We start from the raw sequence: 19,807 nt of genomic DNA, 5'->3' as shown, positions 1-19,807 counted from the left end.
TTAAAGGAGCATTATGCTTCCACTGAAAGCTTTTATTCCTGTTTGGCAGGTTGGACATGTTTAGGAATCTATTTTCATCAAACCTTGGAGGGTTATGTGGATTAAAGGAGTTTACATAATGAATACAGGATTTAAGCCAAAAACCTAACAATGAATTAGCTTCTCTGTGCTAAACAGATTTTGTGCCAGAAGACATTGAACATCAATATGCAAACAAAAATATGTATTTGAAAAAAACTGTGTAGGGTGAACATATCTCCCCTCAAAGTACTTTTGCTCATGTTATCATGCCTTTGAATGTGGGAGTGGATGGGGACAGGGGGACCAGTGGTTTCAGTTCGAAGAAGCAGAGTTGAGCCCTTGAAAATGCTACTCTAGCCCTTCTGTGAGTTTAACTGCTAAGTTATTTTCTTTACTTAATTAGGATTTAATATGTTCATTTTTTTTTCTAGTTTAGGAAAATGTCAATTTTTTTTGGTTCAAGCTCAGAATCCATAGTAAATTTCAACTTAAAAATAATTTTTAGGGGACTTCCCTGGTGGTCCAGTGGTTGGGACTTTGCCTTCTGGTGCAGGAGGTGTGGGTTCAATCCCTGGTCGGGGAGCTAGGATCCCACATGCCTCATGACCAAAAAGCCAAAACCTAAAACAGAAGCAATATTGTAACAAATTCAATAAAGACTTTAAAAATGGTCCACATCAAAAAAAATCTTAAAAAAATAATTTTTATTATCTAAACATATTTGAAAGAAACAGAAATAAAAAGGAATATTTACAAGGTTAGCAAGAAAGCAGATGTGGATAGTTTGCTGTTGTTTTGGTATGTTGCTGTTGAAAATGAACAATGTGTGGAGATTTGGGGGCAACACGTAAAATTATCTAGTTGGATCCAGGAACTAGGTTCAGCCAGAAGCATGTTTGCTTCACTGGGGAAAGTTTTAGGAACCAAAAATATATCAGGTAACTTTTTTGTTACTAAGATGAATGATAGGATCCTCATCCTTTTCTCTTTTTTCCTTCCTTTTAATTTTATATTAGTGTTTTTTTTTTAAGATTGATATCTTGAATGGAAGGATAGACAACAGAAAATTAAAAATTACATTCACTTTCAGAGCTGCTTAGGAAAGGCTATTTATAACATGAAAGTCACAAAATTGTACATTTCCCCTTGCAATCCTTTCCTTATAGTGCAACACAGGTGTGAGAGGTCAAGACAGAGTGGAAGCTTAAGTAGAAATGGACAGTGGTGATACATGGAAATGTTTGCACCTTTATATTTTAATAATAGCCTAGATTGTAATTATTAACTTTGGAACTCTGGAGAGGTAGAGGGGCTTAAAAATCACTTTACATGTAGTGATTTTTTTCAATACATTTATGCTAAACATTTAGTCTCTCTTTAAATTAATTCCTAAACTATACCACTAATTTTTAAGAAAATAAACCCTTGAAAAATCGGAAATTTTTGTACCTACAAATCTCTTATGGTATACTCGTGCATTTTGGAGGAGAAGCTAAGATAGCTAGACTGTTTGAAAAGTGACAATCTAATCTTGGCAAAACTGAAAGATTAGTGTTAACACAGTTTGATAGTCATTATTTATTAACAAGAAAGGGTACCAAAATGTTCCTTGTACTTTGATTTCTTTGAAAATATGCCCTTCAATACCATCTATGTCCTTACTTAATATGTATGCATACCTATTTTAGTAGATCTTTTAATTAAAAATTAAATCAGATGGACAACTATGCCATTTCTACAATTTATTTTTCCATGACTTTGTTCTATGCCTACTACTTAAACAAGTAAAGCCTTCTCTTCTACATAGTAGTCTACTCATTTTCTAGACAAACATTTAAGACAAAGTGATCAGCCTTCAAAACTGAAATTGCACATATTTCAGGAAAAAAAGACAATCTTTACAGTGTCAGTTTATTTCATTTTCTCTGTGTTGTGTTAACATTACTTTAGGTTATTTTGTTTATGCATTTTGTTTTGAGGCAAAGTTTTAAAAATGTTAGAAACAAGAGTTTTAAGTGGCTTGGTGAATAGCCTCCTAAGACTTTCCTGCTTGTTGGATTAAGAAATCAATGTCCAAGTACATATAACTGATTAAATTTATTGTTTCCCCCCCCACTCTATAGTAAAGATAATTTATTTGTTCGAAATGACTTAATTTTCAGAACACTCATTCCAAGATAAGTTCTGTAAGTGTCCTTGCTGGTCAGTCTGCAGTCTTGCCTCAGACCTGAGAAAGAATCTTCAACAGTGACCTTACCAGCAGGATAAACTTTAACAGTCATCTTGAAAATTGACTACAAAGAGTTATGATCCAGAACCTTGAGACTAGCTACATGTGTGTTTTATATATGCTCAGCGTTTTCCTTACCCCTCATTATCTTCCTAATATTATTTGTATAAACCGTTTTGAAAGTAGGACCTCACTTATTAAGTCAAGAATTCTTAAAAAGTATCTAGTGGGTGCTTAGCAGTGCTTGGTGCTGGGTATAGTGTGATGAACAAGACTGGCAAGGTCCCTGCTATCATGGAGGGTATAGAACAACTTTCTACCCCTCACTTTGCTTCCTAGTAGAGTGACCTGAATCTAGCTAGCACCTCTTTGAAAAACAAATAAAGGCAGTTGCAGATATGATAAAGTTATTTGCATATTCCTATTTCAAATATTAGGAAACTGACAAATAAAGGGAAATGTCTATTAAGTTTTTTTTGAAATTAAATGCTAGCTGCATTGCTACTATATTAAAAGTAAATTCCTTGTCTTTCATTCACTTTAGCTTGGGAGAAGGGAAAAAGTGAATTAATAGAACATGAAGTCTTTATAAAGATAGAACTTTCAGACCTTTAAAAATAGTATTTGTTTAAAGTCTAGTATAAAGGAGTGAGAAATTGATATTGATATGTCCAAACCTTACACAAGCTGAGTTTCTTGACATTTTTTTGGAGAAATTAATCCAATTATTTTATTTTAAAGGATGATTCAGTTACTAAAGGATAGACACAGATGAAAGGTTCATTTAGAGTATTCAGTTGGAATAAAATAACATTTTAACAATATCTGCGCTGCTGGAGTGCCTGTTGTTGATTAATAACACTGGTGGTGCCGTGGATTGATTCATTAAACACCATTCCAACCTTCTTCTTCGTGTGTGTGTCTGACTGAAGTTTCTGAAAAGTTTAAAGTGATACTTCCCATGTGCCTTTGCAGCCAAGAGTCAGGAAGAGAATTAATTAGATTCTACCAAAAAAATGTATTTGCACAGATTTTAGAAGGTGGAAGCAAAGAATATTGGCATTGCTTTGGATTTTTTTTTTTTTTCTACTAGCAAAATCTTGGTTTCTAAAGCAATACTCCAGTGTACATTATCCACTTCCCTCCATGTTGAGAGGCAGCTGTTGCAAAAGTAGTGATGACAGCTAGTTCCCAGCTTTCTGATTATGGAATTGCTTTTAAAGTGGAATGTTGCTTTTAAAGTGGAATGTTTGTACTCAGTTGTTCCAGTGGTGGCCTCAGTCCCTGGATGTGTCAGTTCTGTAGTGTTGTGTTCCAGTCCAGAGCCCACAACTTTGGCTCTTCCTGCTATTAATTTTGAAAGTACTTTATTCTCTGTATTAAATCTTTCTTCCCTGCTTTAAATATTTAGATTTGTTTTTGAATAACACAATAGTGTGTCAGACTGTGAGTTGTTGCCCAATATCTGGTCACCTCTTTCTAATAGTAGAGTTTCAACTGGTCACATATACAATTAAAGACTGCCTTTCTCAGCCTCCCTTATTGAAAGGTATGACCATGTGTCTGTTTTTTAGATAATAGAATTTAAACAGATATTGTATTTGGTACTTCTGGTTTTTGTCCTTAAAATGACAGATCATACAATACTCTGATACTTTCTAGTTGCTATGAGATGGCAAAAGTTGAATACCTTCCCTGAATCTAGGGACAGAAGCCACATGTTGAAACTGTACAGTGTTCTGCCAGTAATGAACCACCTACCTTTGAATTACTTTATGAGACACACATTTCTATCCTGTTTAAAATGCTGGATTTTAGACTCTCTCTTGCTTTTAAAAAATAACATCTTATTCTTAAATAAAACGTAATTCAGTTACTAGAAGTGGAATTCTACCAAAATAAAAAAAAATGAGGCATTGGTCTAAGAGTTGGGTAGTGGGTGGCAAGAATACCAATATTGCAGGCTGTAAAGCCAGTGATCCTTCTTATGTCATGATAAAACATTTGGTAAAACTGTCACTTCTAATCCTTAAAAAGGCAGACTACTTGACAAAAGAACATGTAACCTCTGTGAATTGTTTGAAAATCTCAGAACGTTAAAAAAACACAGAATGTTTATATACGTTGGCTCTTTCTTGTCGTGCAAAGTTCTGTGACAAGATGTACTTGGGCTGGTTATAAGACGTGATTTTAAAGAAGCAGCTTTACTAGTAAATAACCTCTGGTGTCCTCAAGTGCTTACATTAAAACATCTCGGTTAATTGGGGTCCATTCTAGTTTCAAAGGTTAGATTAAGGGTGATGCTTTCTTAACTCAGCTAATATTTTCAGAGAACATCAAAGTAGACACTACTAAATTGAGGGAAAGCAAAAATGTTCTGAACAAAGAAACCGGAAAATATAAGAGGATAGTCTGTAAGCATAGGAACATTCTCTAGATTAGCTCTCTGGTTATGGTTATGTGCCTGTGGATCTGACTGTCAGTAGAACAAAAGCATACTGAGTTTTTTAGGGATTGTATTGATCTGCAAAAACCAATGCATGTTTGACCTTTAAAGCAAATCCAGAAGCCTCCCAACTGACCTTGCAGAATATAGCCCAGAAATCTGTACAGTCTCCAAGGAGAGAATAGAGTGCAATTCTCTCTTAAAGAGATAATTATAAGGTATTCAGACACTTTCAAGAGAGAAAGGGACATATATTTAGAACAAATAATTCATTCATTCAATATTGATATTCCACCAGGACAATGCATATAAATCAGAACTGTCACAAGCAAACCAGTCCTTATGGTAATAGAAATAATGGACAAAGAAAAACATCCCAAAGTAAAGAAAACAGGAACTATAAATTACAAGGGACAAAGAAATTTCTTCCAGATAATATAATCAGGACCTAGTCAAGGAAATTATTTCACTGCCAGAGCAGGGAATGTTTAAAATTCATATCTGGTAGGATTTGATCATTGCTTTGAAAAATGACAGCTGTTATTTTCCTATTCCATTTTTTTGGAAGGCAGCTGTGCTCACCACTATACCTCCAACACTGTACTGTTCCTTTTTTTTTTTTTTTTCGAATGGGACTTTATAATATTGGGTGTATGTGTGTGTAGAGGGGGTAGGTAAGTGGGAAGAAGTGCACGCCTGGATTTTTGGTGGCAGGTTGCAAGTTGTGTCCCAGTGTCTTTTTCCGCTCCCATAGTAAACGGCCAGCCAGTCAAAGGCCACATTTCCCAGCCTCCCTTTCAATGAGATGTGGGCAAGTTACTGGTTCTATTCAATGAAATGTGAAATATGTGATTCTTCCAGTTGTGCCCATGAAAGGATGGTGTGTGGACCCTCCTGTCTGCCCCTCCTTCTTAAAACACACACACACACACCTGGGAGATGACGATGGATAGAGTAGCCACCTTGGAAATGGATACCTGCTCCTGACAATGGTAAAGCTGATTTGGTGGTTCTCATTCTTACCTTAGTTATAAAGAAGAGAGAGAAAACACAAGAGAGAACATTCTATCTTGTTTATACTGCTGTATTTTGAGTCTTTGTTCTAGAGTTTAAGTTAATATGACATTAACTACCACAGTATACATAGATTGAAATGATTATTTTCCCTAAAATTTTACTTAACGTTACTTAGAAAAATCGAATCAGAGATTCACACTATTTCTAGGTGCATGTTTAAAATAAAAATTACACAAAGTACTCATATTCCACAAATTTAGAATAAAAATTTAATTGTTCTCGAATTATTATTTCCAGATAATATTTACAATGAAGAATTCATCCATTGAATATTGATGCCAATAATCATTAAATTCATTCTAATAAACATTTTATCACAGGTTCACACATTAGACTACTACAGCTTTTCATGTGGCTTGGTATAAAGCTGAGAAATATGGTCCGTACATGGACTACTTGAAATGCCATTTTATAAAGTCTAATTTCCATTCTGGAAAAAACAATATAAAACAATAACAACTGAAAAACTATCTTAGCTTGTTAAGTGTATGTAAAGTTAATGTTCAGAGTATGTATAGAGTGCACAAAAAGAAATAGTGGATTGATTTTAAAAGGAATTCAGACTTTTATTTCCCCTCAGCATAATATGATGAGAAGATTCCTCTACATTAAAAAATAAATAAAAACAAAACCAAAACATGTATTCCATCTCTATTCCCAAATTTGTCGATTAAAGTAAATTGCTCGTTTTCTTAAATCCAAGACCAAAGGGCTTAATATGCACTCTTTTTCTGTTGCTCGGGTTTGTCTCTCCGAAGCAGCCTGAGAAAATTCTGCCTTATGGCTAATAGGGCTGCCAGGGTGAGAGCAGAGCTCAAGGATGAAGCCTGAGGAGGGGAGACCAGAAGACAAAATTTGGCTAAACTGTTCTTTTGAAAGCAAAGGAAATTAGTTGAAGTTGTCAGACTGGTTTTAGCTAAATTTTTTTACTAATTGTTATATTTTACTGTATGGTAGCTGATTAGAATTTGAAGCATAAGGGTTAGTGATCATCAAACTGGCATTACATTGTGGGCATTTGGGAAATACATGGATACTTTTAGGGCTTCGAGGATATCGTTGTGCTACAACTACAGAGGACAGTGGCCATGGACATCAGGGTGGCTAGTTTCCTTTATGAGTCTATATTTATTTACCTTTTTGTTATCCAAACCCTTCTTGATATCTTCTCTTGTTCTTCTGAAATTGCATTGCTCTCATATCATCAACTTTTGAGGCATTTACTATTTTCTGCCTTGTATTATAATGTGTATATATGTATATTTACTCTCCTATATTATAGAGTCTCTGTCTTATTCACATCCTCTTGTTTTTGAACATACTAAGCACCAATACATTTATTTTAAGAATTCATTGTCAATAGATCTTGATCCTGCTTCTGGGTCTTTTTGTATTTCCATACTTTTATTGTATTATTTCTACTAACTATGTGCATTCATAAAAAAGGTGTTTTTTCAGTTACTGACATTTATTCCTTTATTCATTTTGTTACCTTCTGAAACCAGAATTAATACAGCAACGCAGGAAATTCCTTTTCCATCCCATAACAATTTTTAGCACAACTTTAAAAATTGCCCTCTCTTTTTCTCTATTACCTTGTTTAACATTATCTTTTTTGAGACATAATTTACATGCAGTGAAATGTACAGATCTTAATTGCACAGTTTGATGAGTTTTGAAGAACAGGTAGGTCTGTTTAACCCAAAGCCCTGTCAAGATATAGGACATTTTCATCATCGCAGGGAAAGTTATGTCATGGCCCTTCCAAAACAATTCCCACCTCTCCTCCCCGACACAATTACAGTCCCAAATTCTATCACAATAGATTAGTTCCACCTTTATAGATCTTCTGGATTATGCCATAAGACTGTGAAGAGTCTTTAATTTTGCTCTGGCATCCAAGGGACTTTACTGGTGTCTCAACTTGATCATTTTGGGCTTTATTACAGTAGGGGGATAGACTAGCTCTGCTCCTAAGTTCTGGCAACTCTGGAGTTTCAACTGAATTCCTGGCATGTTCAACAATGCCTCTTCCCTCTGGCTAATGAGATCTATAATGTATCCTAGCACTGCCAGGCCCAGTCTCTGTTGGGTTTATGGCTCTACAGTAGCAGTGTACTAGGTCTGTGGATCTCTTCTCTATGCACATACAGCTTAGAATTTACACAAAGACTCGAGGACACTTCCTCAGATTTGTAAAGTTCTCTGTCCAGCTGCCTTCTCTCTGGTACCCTTTTCCTGAAAATAACAGCTACGTTGGTGGCCCAGAACTCCAGTCTTTATTTCTTCTACTCAGGGAGGTTACTGTTCTGTGTTTGGCTCCACTTCTTAAATTGGAAAGTGATCCCCAACAAAAGCTAGGATGAATGTAGACCTCATTTTGTGTATTTCCTTTCTCTCAATGATCATAGCCCTGGGTTCTCTGTATTCCAGTTTTGTCGGGCTTCAGAGTTATTTGCAGCAGAATTGTAATGCTGGTGAACATTACTCTATCATAGCCAGAAGTGAAAGTCCCATATCAGGTTAATTTTTACTTTTTTTTTTTTTTTTTTGGGACATTTTGTCTTGATTGATTTGCCTCTTTTTAAAGATAGAGTAAAAATAATGCATTTCATATCAATATTCTATAGTTGTTTGGGGAGCAAATAAAATACTTCTTGAAAAAGCTCTCTCCATACATGATATAACTAAAGAGTATTTAAAATCTTAACTCTTAGTGTAACTCTTTAATATAATTAATGTCATAACTTTATGAACATACACACTGTATGTTAAATTGACTTAAGTAAAGAAGGAGAATGCAATTCTGAAAAATAATATAATTTAGGGAATAAAATACACTCATCAATTTCTCTCAAACTTTTCCATTAAAGTACCTTATTGACAAAGGGAGTCTGTACTGGTCTATAGCAAGTATAAAATTTATTTAAGATGTTACATTTTATCTTAAAATTGTATTATGCAGTGTATAATTATGTTAAACTTCATGAAAATATAATGTTTCCTCCTCACTTCAATCTTGGGCAAAATTAAGAAATTTGTACTGTACTAGTTCTATAGCTTCAGTTGTAGCCTGTACATAAGTAGTTGTACTCTGCCTAGAGAATTGTTGTAATGTGTGTTCATATTTGTCTGAAAACTGGAAACACTGATTTGAATCTGAATATTTGATATACTTAATTCCAAATGTTAATATTTGAAAGAGTTTTGTTTCATAGCTTTTTAACTGAATGTTTCTTACATCCATTTTTCTGGGAACAACCCTATTTTAAGGTAAATTCTAGTTTATCATATTCAGAGATGGATTATCTTTACAAATGGGTGTGATGTGTATACTTCTATAATTCATTGTGATACTAGTTGCTTTACTAAATACATTTTACATGATGCATTTCAAATATGCTTTCTAGTAAGCCTGTAATATGGTCACATACAGTTATATTACTGATGCATTTGTGGCTTGTGCAATATAACAACTGGCAAACAACAATACTCAAAGAGACAAATAGTTCTCAGGATATAAATGATTATGATTAAAACTTCCAATTCTTTCGGAAAACTATTAGCCGACAGTTTAAATGAACTTTGACACTCTAAACATAATTTTCCTATGACCATTGAATAAATTCTTATTGCTGATAGAAATAAATAAAAGTGCTGGAAATATTCATAATCTCAGGCAAGATCACAAATGTTCCCAAATTGTCTCTGCATAGAAAATGGATCAATTTACTGTATTTATTTAATTTAATGTAGTCAAACTTCATTACCTCTGTGATGCTACATACATTCTCACCAGGAGAAGATTTCTAAAATCTCTCTTTAGAAAACTCAAGAATTAACAGAAATCTCCTTCCCTAAAGAAATTTTTTTTATGTCTCTTCTAATTTTTTACTCTTTTTCAGCTTCTCCATATGCTTATTACAGGTCAAGGATTTTATAATTTCAGGTATATTTTAAATAATCACTGGGAAATCAAAAATTTCCATAATTAATTATATAGTTTTGCATATATTTTTCATATAATATAATTGTGTGGCATCAAATATTATTCAAATACATTTATAAATGAATGTTATTAAAAGTGAAAACAGAAGCTGGTATACTCTTATGTAAAACTGGCCTAGTTTCCTATGTCCCTTTATATCTTTGTCTATTTTTTTTCCAGGTTTATTGAGATATGATTGACATACAGCACTGTATAAGTCTAAGGTACACAGCATAATGATTTGATTTACATTCATCATGAAATGATTATCACAAGTTCAGTGAACATCTATCATCGCATGTAGATACAAATTTAAAGAAATAGAAAAAAATTTTTTTTCTTGTGATGAGAACTCTTAGGATTCACTGTCCTAACAACTTTGACATATAATGTACAGCAGTGTTAATTATATTAATCGTGTTGTACATTACATCCCCAGCACTCACCTATCTTATAACTGGGAATTTGTACCTTTGGACCACCTTCATTCAACTCCCCCTTCCACCACCCCTTGTCTCCGGTAACCACAAATCTGATCTCTTTTTCTATGAGTTTGTTTTGTTTTTGGAGTATAATTGACCTACAACACTATGTTAGTTCCTGTTACACAACATGGTAATTCGAAATTTCTATACATATCAAAATGATCACCGCAGTAAGTCTAGTTACGATCTGTCACCATACAAAGGTATTTCATAGTTATTGACTATATTCTCCACATTGTACATTTCATACCTGTGACTCATATATTTTGCAATTGAAAGTTTGTACCTCTTAATCTTTCTCACCTATTTCTTTCCTCCTCCAACTCCCCTCCCCTCTGGCAACCACCTCTTTGTTCTCTGTATTTATATAGCTCTTTCTGTTTTGTTAGGTTCGTTCATTCATTTTGTTTTAATGCTTCAATATCTAAACTGTTGCGTTGCTAGTTTTCCCAGACAATAAGTTAGGTCATGGACATAGAAAAATACTTGTAGTTTTAAATGCTATCAAAGAAAGGACAGCAGGACATTTTTTTTTTTTTTTTTTTTTTGGTTTGAATAGCCACTCTGTGTTTCCAGAATTTCGGATAACTTAAATGTTAATTGAATGCACCTCTGCTTTGTTTGAAATGGAAGCAAACCCGTTTCCAACTGTTCTAGAACGCCACCTTCTGGAAATGAAATGCTTCTTTAAATGTCAAGAAGCAGTTCATTGTGATTGTGGTAGAATTAGGGCTTGGTACTGAGAAAACTCATGCGTCATCAGGAACATATGTTCCTTTCAACCAAATATTCCCCGCCTCCAGCCCAGGGGAAAGACACTGATGTGTGACAATTGCAGAATAAGTGAAAGTTTTTGACTGCTTGTATCAGGAATAAAATTCTATTTTATTTACTTTTTTCCCTTGTTAGAACCAAAAACAAAGTTGTTCTGCTTCTGTAATATGTTGCATTTTTACATGTAGTAATAGGACATAGAAATAAGTAACACCATTGTTAACACCATTAAGAATGAGCTAAGCTTTAGTGGTTCCAGTTAATAAATATGTTCTAAAGGCTAGTTAATGAATATGCATTTTGTTTGCCATAAGACACAAGACAGTCAGCCTTTTTCTGACTAATTCTAACTTTTAAGTAGCTAGAGTTCATATTTAAGTGCAGGGCATCCCACATTTGCCACCTCCAAAAAATGATATTTTCGCTGTGATAGTATTAAAACTTTTAAAAGAAACTATTGGTATTTCTCTATTGGAAACTTATTGGGGTAGAGGTATATATAAACAGATCTTTTTAAATGGAAGTTTTATTTCTGAAATTTCAACTTTGTAAAATATGTTTCTGAGGTTTCACTCTTTAAATAAAAAATCTGCTGAAGATTTAAAAATTCCTAGTTCCTGTCTTAATTTCTAATTCTGGCCACTTGAAGACTTTGTGGATATATGCTAGTCAGATCATCTTAATGGTTTCATACAAACATTGGCTAAATCTGGAAGAGCAAATTTATCATACATGAGTAACCACTCATGCCCACAGCAGATTTTACTAACTAAACTCGGCCCTATTTTTCACAAATCCAGGAAACAGTATATACAATGCTTTGCTCCAGACGGTTACCCTCAGTAGAATACAGTTATTTATGAGATGAAACTTACTGATTATTGAGGCCCTAGAGGAACCACAAGAAGGATGAAAAGTAAAATACTTGCAGTTGGGATGGGAAAAAAAGATGAGCAAGAGAAATACCAATTTTAAGGAAAAGGTGGAAAGACAGTTGCTTTAATGATATAATTTGAGTAGGCAAATAGTGCTAATAGTCTTAAACTATCTTCAATTAAATTTCACCACTATATATTCATTCTTTTGAAAGTAGTTCTTATTCAATAGGAGTGACTATTGAAAAGTCAAAACCATAATACCATACCAGTCATTAACAATTTTACTATATTCTTAAAAACATCAGTCATCACAGGAACATCTGTTCTTGCGAGGAGGAGAAGATAGAGAGGCAGACCAAATGTTTGAGTACATGTGCAGTCCAGGAGAGCAAAAGCCAAAACAAGAGAAAATAGTAGATTGATTATTTTGTCTAGGATGAAGTCCAACAACCTTCAAACCTATTAGGTGCTAGATACTGGTTATGGTGCTTAAGACACAGAGAATATGTGCTAGAGTCATAAAGTGCCCTATAGAGTCAGAGAGATTGACATAAAAGAAGATGGTTGGAACTATTTCATTGAATTCATTATTATTCCTGCAAGTGGTACAGGAGGAAAAAGTTGAGGAGAACTTGCAAATAAAACAAAATTCCCTTGAGAAATAAATTTAAGACCAACATAATAAGTCAGAGAAGGGATAAATCATATCAAAGAGATTAATAACAAGGGCAAGTGCTGCCCCAAAGTATTGTCTTTTATATAATGTATGACCTTGGTATATACAAAGAACATGATGATCTTAAGAGGGGTTGTACAGTAATAGAAACATACAGAAAGCAGCTGTGGAATCAAAGTTGGGGGAACCTATCCAGATGTTGCCCATGTTAATCAGTAAAGCTAGTTTTGGTTGCAGTTTGGTTTAGAAGTGCGGGGGGGGGGGGGGAGGAAAGAGAGAATTTACAAGTTTATATAACTTAAAAATTAAGAGGTACAGTTGACTTCAGACACTGCTTGATGTAAGAATTCAATACTATAATCAGAACTTGGTCTTTCTTTTTTCCTGTCTCACGTTTGCTTTCCTCTGTGTCTGCCTTATTTTCAGGTGCCCTTGGTAGCTGTCAGGTACCACCTCCATAGCTCACAATCCAGGAAGTTAATTTCTGCTTCCCGCCAGTTCTCACAAATTGAATTCTCACTGATTCTGATTGTCCTGGCTCCCCCTCCCTATAGATGTTGGGCATGACACAAAAGAGATGTCCACACATCTTGTGAGAAGAAACTGGAACCTTTTCAGTATTACAATTCCGTAGTCTGAACCTGCGTTTCCTGGAACACTAATTCCAGGAAAGCAAATTCTAATTTGTTTAGAATTTCTAGAATTTGTTGAGTACACATTATGTTTTACACAGCATATCGTTTTTCTTTATCAGCCCATTGTGATATGATTTGGGAAGTTCAGGAATAGACAGTCTCCAACATAAAAATAAATGATTCTCATCATCTTAGTCTATTGCCGTTAAATATTCAAACTATAACATTCCTCTTTTTCTGCTTCAGATTCTGCCAAGCAAACAATTGATTATAATCATAATTTGAGTTTCTATATAGGTCAGCCTGTGGGGGGAGTATGTCCTAGTTTTGACCATCAGAGAATTCCAATCTGCGTGACAGTCATATTCCTAATGATAAATTACTAAATTGGACTCCGCTTTATACATCAATGATGTAATGGAATGCTGCGACTATTTTATGATATAATACTGAAATGTAAGTAAATCTTTCACTGTGAAGTAGGATTCTTCTCAGTGATTAATTATATTACACCAATATCAAAAAGTATAAAGTGCAGATGTTAACTTTGAACTAAAATAAGAATTCATTGGAAATAAGTGATAGTAAAATATAAAGAATAAAGCACTGTGCTTGTTAAGTAATAAATACTCCCAAACTTGAACTATATATTATAGAATATGCCTTTTTTCTTCTTCCATAAGCTTTTCCCTATTTTTTTTGGCTCACAGCACCTCCTTAATCGAGTACCTTAAAATACATATGCCCAATTAATGTCTTATAGTACTATTCAGTTCTTGTGTTTTATCTCTTGGTATTCACAAAAATTCTTGAAAAAGTCTGGGCATATGAAAATACATTCCCTTTATAAAAAATTGAGAGCCAGAAGGAATGTAGCACTTCTATGACAGCACATGGAAAAACTATAAATCTGGAAATCTCACCCAAATCTTTGACTTCAAAACAAATCTTTTATTATAATCTACCTTGCTAAATTTTAAAATATATTTTGCTTTCTTCCTTCCCAGACACCATCAATATTATGTATTATCTATACTACACACTTACATGTTTTGAATTTAACTCCATTTCTCATACATCATTTCTGAATTGTTTTTTAAATTAATGTTTGTTGTTAAAAAGCTATATAAATGTCCTGAGGACAAGACTATGTCTTCTTAGCTATTCTCCACAGCTCTAAGCAACTTGATGGCATTAGAGGTGCTTAAGATGTACCTCATCCAATAATGATTGGGAATCCTAGTACTCTTTTGGCTTGGTTAACACTTTAATTATGGTACGGATGAACCTAGTGGCAGGGCAGGAATAAAGACGTAGACATAGAGAATGGATTTGAGGACACGGGTGGGGAGGGGGAAGCTGGGGCGAAGTGAGAGTAGCAGAGGCATATATACACTACCGAATGTAAAATAGTTAGCTAGTGGGAAGCAGCAGCATAGCACAGGGAGATCACCTTGGTGCTTTGCGATGACCTAGAGGGGTGGGAGAGGGAGAGTGGGAGGGAGGGTCAAGAGAGAGGGGATATGGGGACATATGTATGCATATGGCTGATTCACTTTGGTGAAACAGAAACTAACACAGTATCGTGAAGCAATTATACCCCAATAAAGATCTATAAAAAATTTTTTTAAATCACTTTTAGAATGATAATGTAAGATATCAGAGAAAATTACCGGATTCATGGGTCTTCTGGATTAAGGTAGTTCTCAGAGACCCAGAAATTAGGTATGACAAAAGCTCAGAATTCCACCAAAAGTCATGTAAAATTCATGCCTACCAAGTGCTCTGTTTTATTATACTCTTTTAGCAATCCACTAAGAACCTCCAGAATCCCAATGTGTTATACTGCCTAACTATTAGAATCTATGTCTCCTTCTACAAAGGGTTTGACCAGAGCTGATTATACTGGAATTATCTTAGGTTTTATATTCTTTTATTTTCTTTTTAGGTTCTGTTATTAACTTCTGATTATCTTGTTATCTCTATTGGCAGTTAGTTTTCTACTTTATTATATATTATGGAATTTGGGGAAAATGTCCTTTTCTTCCAGACGTTTTCTTTGGCAGATAAAGTTATTTTGCTTGATTCCATATCTTTAATTTACCAAGATCACTGTGGCAGCCAATATTCCTCTATCGCTATTTTTACACTAAACTCTTGTATTAGAGGTCTGTGTCTCATAGTTATTAGCACACAGTACCTTGAAATATAATTCAGTTTGTTCTCTCCTACTGAACATAAGATCTTCAAAGCAGGGATTCAGTCATAATTTTCTCAATATTTCTTTTATCTGTAGTAATATCTAACAATAAAAATACTCAGAATATTACATTAATGAGCTTGTGAGAATGCTCTGTAAATATTGTTACAATGAGAGATTCAGGGTGAAGCCCAGTGTCGCATTTAGATTTTCCGAATTTGAAATTCTATTTAAAAATGCAAGAACTGTAGGAAAAGAATGTACACATTAAAAATGAAAGCTAGTTTCATAAACTAGAAGATAAAAATAATCCAAAGTGATAGCTCTGTAATAAGGACTTTATTATCTTGCCACTGGTTTCTTAAGGGTTCAGCACTCTCACTGCTGTTCTTCAACTGCACACTCTGTTTGTGACTAAAATGTCTAGAGTGATCTATCTGTGTTTTTAAAGTTTCTATTTTACCTCTTTTCTTTGAATTGTTCTTTGGACCAAGTGGAAATCAAATACTGACCTTGACCATATCATTTAACCTTTCTGGGTTTTATAGTCCCATCTCTAAAAGAAGAGTTTTGAACCAAAATCCTCAACAATTAAATGATTAAACAAAGTATTCTTGCTATATTTCGTTTTATTTTTACCCAGAAAAACTATCCCTGAAATTTAAATAAATGTACATTGTAGAAAACTTTGCTTATGGGAATTCTAATGCCATTTATGAATTAATAATTTTTATAATTATTTAGGCATTTCTATGAATATATAAATATAGATAATATTTCACAACACAATGTACATCAGTATTACTTACCTTATCATTTCTTCTTTATTTTAATTTTATTTCTCTCATCATTTTATTTCTCTCTCAAGGCAATCAGGGTGAGCTCAGAAGCTCATTTCATGTTTAATGATTCACTACACATTATGAAAGGAGTTTTGTTCACCCTTGATTTTATCTTATCAGTTGCTACACAAATAAAATTACATGTTCCCATGCTTTGTTTGAGCACCTTGAATGATTGGCATGACCACTATCAAAATCATTTTCTCCAATCTCTTCCGGTAACTGTTACTGTTGACACATTTAATTTATACAATTAAACATTACCAGTAACAATCTAGCTGTTTAATGCTCCCTCTTTCACTAACTCCCAAGGCCTGGACAGGGGGATCAAGGCTTGAAAGGACTTTTATAAACTTTTTTTAAGAAATTTTATTATTTTCCTGTCACCCATATAAAATCTAAAAGTTCCATTGATAATTTAGTGGAGTTGGAATTAAAAGTGTGCTATAGCTATGTAATTATATTTCTTCCGTATAAAGAAATTACTAGATTCATTTGTCTCTTGAAGAATTGAGTTCAGTCTAATGGAACAATTCTCAGAACTTTTTTGTCTCAAGAATATTTTATCCTCCTAAAGATAAGAACCACTGAATAACTTTTGTTCATATAGCTTATGTATATTAAAACATCATATTAGAAATTATAATTGAGAAATATTTAAAATATATATATTAATTAATTTTTTCTTTGAATTTATTTTTCCCAGCTTGATTGAGATATAACTGACATATAACTTTGGGCAAGTTTAAGGTGGGCGACAAGTTGATTTAATACACATACACTGCAAAATGATAACCACCTAGTATTAGCTAACACCTGCATCATGTCACTTAATTGCTAGTTCTTTTTTGTGGTTAGAACATTTAAGATTTAATCTCTTAGCTACTTTCAAGTATATAATACAGTATTATTAACTATCATGACTGTGCTGTATATTAGATTTCTAGAACATATTTATCTTATAACCAGAAGTATGTACCATATGACCAATATCTCCCATTCCCCTGCCCGCCCCCCCCCCAGGACCTAGTAACCACCACTCTACTCTCTGTTTCTATGAGTTGAGCTTTTTTAGATTCCACATACAAGTGATATCATACAGTATTTGTCTTCCTCTGTCTGACTTGCTTCACTTAGCATAATGCCCTCAAGACTCATCTATATTGCACAAATGACTGGATGTCCTTACTCACAGCTGAATAATATTCCAGTGTGTGTGTGGGTGTGTGTGTGTGTGTGTGTGTGTGTATCTTGCCTATTGTGAATAATGCTGCAGTAAAGAGGAGAGTGCATGCGTCTCTTTGAGATTTATTTTTTCATCTCCTTTGGATATATACCCAGAAGTGGGACGTGCTGGATCATATGGTAATTCTATTTTTAATTTTTTGAGGAACTTCCATACGGTTTTCTATAGTGGTTGCACCAACTTAACATTCTCAACAACAGTACACAAGGATTTCCTTTCCTCCACATCCTAGCCAGCACTTCTTATCTCTTGTCTTTTTAATAATAACCATTCTAACAGGTGTGAGGTAATATCTCATTGTAGTTTTGATTTGCATTTCCCTGATATTTAGTAATGTTGTGCATCTTTTCATGTACCTGTTGGCCATTTGTATGTCTTCTTTGGAAAAATATCTGTTTAGTTCCTCTGTCAATTTTTTAATCAGATTGTTTGGTTTTTGTGCTATTAATTGTGTGAATTTTTAATGTGTTTTGGATGTTAAACCCTTATCAGATATACAACTTGCAAATATTTTCTCCCATTTGGTATGCTGTCTTTTTATTTTGTTGATTGTTTCCTTTGCTGTGCAGAAACGTTTTAGTTTGATATAGTCCCACTTGTTTATTTTTGCTTGTGTTGCCTTTGCTTTGGTGTCAGTACAAAAAATCATTGGCAAGACTAATGTCAAGACTCACTCCCTTGTTTTCTTCAAGGAGTTTTATGGTTTCAGGTCTTACATTCAAGTCTTTAATCCGATTTGAGTTGACTTTTGTGTGTGGTGTAAGATAGGGGTCCAGTTTTAGTCTTTTGCATATGGTTATCCAGTTTGCCCAACACTAATTATTAAAGAGACTATCCTTTCCCCATTGTATATCTTGGCTTCTTTGTCATTAATTAATTGACCATATACGTATGGGGTTATTTCTGTGCTCTCTATTCTGTTCTATTGATCTCTGTGTCTGTTTTTATTCCAATATCATTGTTTTGATTATTATAGCTTTGTAATATATTTTGATATCAGGAAGTGTGATACCTCCAGCTTTGTTTTTCTTTCAAAGATTGTTTGGCTATGTGGGGTTTTTTGTGGTTCCATATAGATTTCAGGATTTTTGTTCAGTTTCAGTATAAAAGGACATCAGAATTTTGATAGGGATAGCATTAAATCTCTAGATTGCTTTGAGTAGTATGGACATTTTAACAATATTAATTCTTTCAGTCTATGAGAATGGAATATCTTTCCATTTATTTATGCCTTCTTCAATTTTGTTCATCAGTGTCTTATTGTTTTAAGTGTACAGATCTTTCACCTTCTTGGTAAAATATATTCCTAAGTATTTTATTCTTTTTGATGTTATTATAAACAGGGTTGGTTTTTATCTTTCTGATAGTTGTTAGTGTATAGAAACACAGGTGGTTTTTGTATATTGATTTTGTATGCTTCTAAGTGACCTATTTTGTTTATTAGTTCTAACAGTTTTTGGTGGAGTCTCTATATATAATCCATCTCATTTTTCTTGTTTAATTGCTCTGGATAGGACTTCTAGTACTATTTTGAATAAAAGTGATGAGAGGGAACATCCTTGTCTTGTTCCTGAACTTAGAGGAAAGCTTTCAGATTTTCACCATTAAGTGTGATGTTAGCTGTGGGCTAGTCATATATGGCCTTTATTATACTGAAGTTTGTTCCCTCTGTACCATGTGTGTTCCCAGTTTGTGAAGAGTTTTTATCATGAAAGGATGTGGATTTGTCAACCCACAAATCTTTCTGCATATATTATGATGAGCATATGATTTTTATCCTTTTTATTAATGAGGTGTATCACATTGATTTGCAGATGTTGAACCATCCTTGAATCCCTGAAATAAATCCCACTTGGTCATAATGTATGCTTCTTTCAATATATTGTTTAATTCAATTTGATAATATTTTATTGAGGATTTTTGCATCTATGACATCAGAGATATTGGCCTGTAATTTACTTTTCTTGTAATAATATACTCTGGGCTTGTAATTTACTTTTCTTGTCTGGTTTTGGTATCAGGGTAATGTTGGCCTTGTAGAATGAATTTGGGAATGCTTTTTCCTCTTCAGTTTTTTGGAATAGTTTCTCAACTATTGGTATTAACTTTTCTTTAGACGTTTGATATAATTCACCAGTGAAGCCATCTGGTCCCGGACTTTTGTTTGTTGGGAGGTTTTTGATTACTGATTGAATCTCCTTACTAATAATTGGTCTGCTTATTTTTTCTATTTCTTCATGATTCATTCTTGGTAGGTTGTATATTACTGAGAATTCATCTGTTTTTTTCCTCTAGGTCATCTAATTTGT

The sequence above is a fragment of the Eschrichtius robustus genome, chromosome 13 (assembly GCF_028021215.1).
Source record: "Eschrichtius robustus isolate mEscRob2 chromosome 13, mEscRob2.pri, whole genome shotgun sequence".
NCBI classification, from domain to species: domain Eukaryota; kingdom Metazoa; phylum Chordata; class Mammalia; order Artiodactyla; family Eschrichtiidae; genus Eschrichtius; species Eschrichtius robustus.
The sequence above is the reverse complement of the archived record's forward strand: the minus strand, read 5'-3'. Positions refer to the sequence as shown.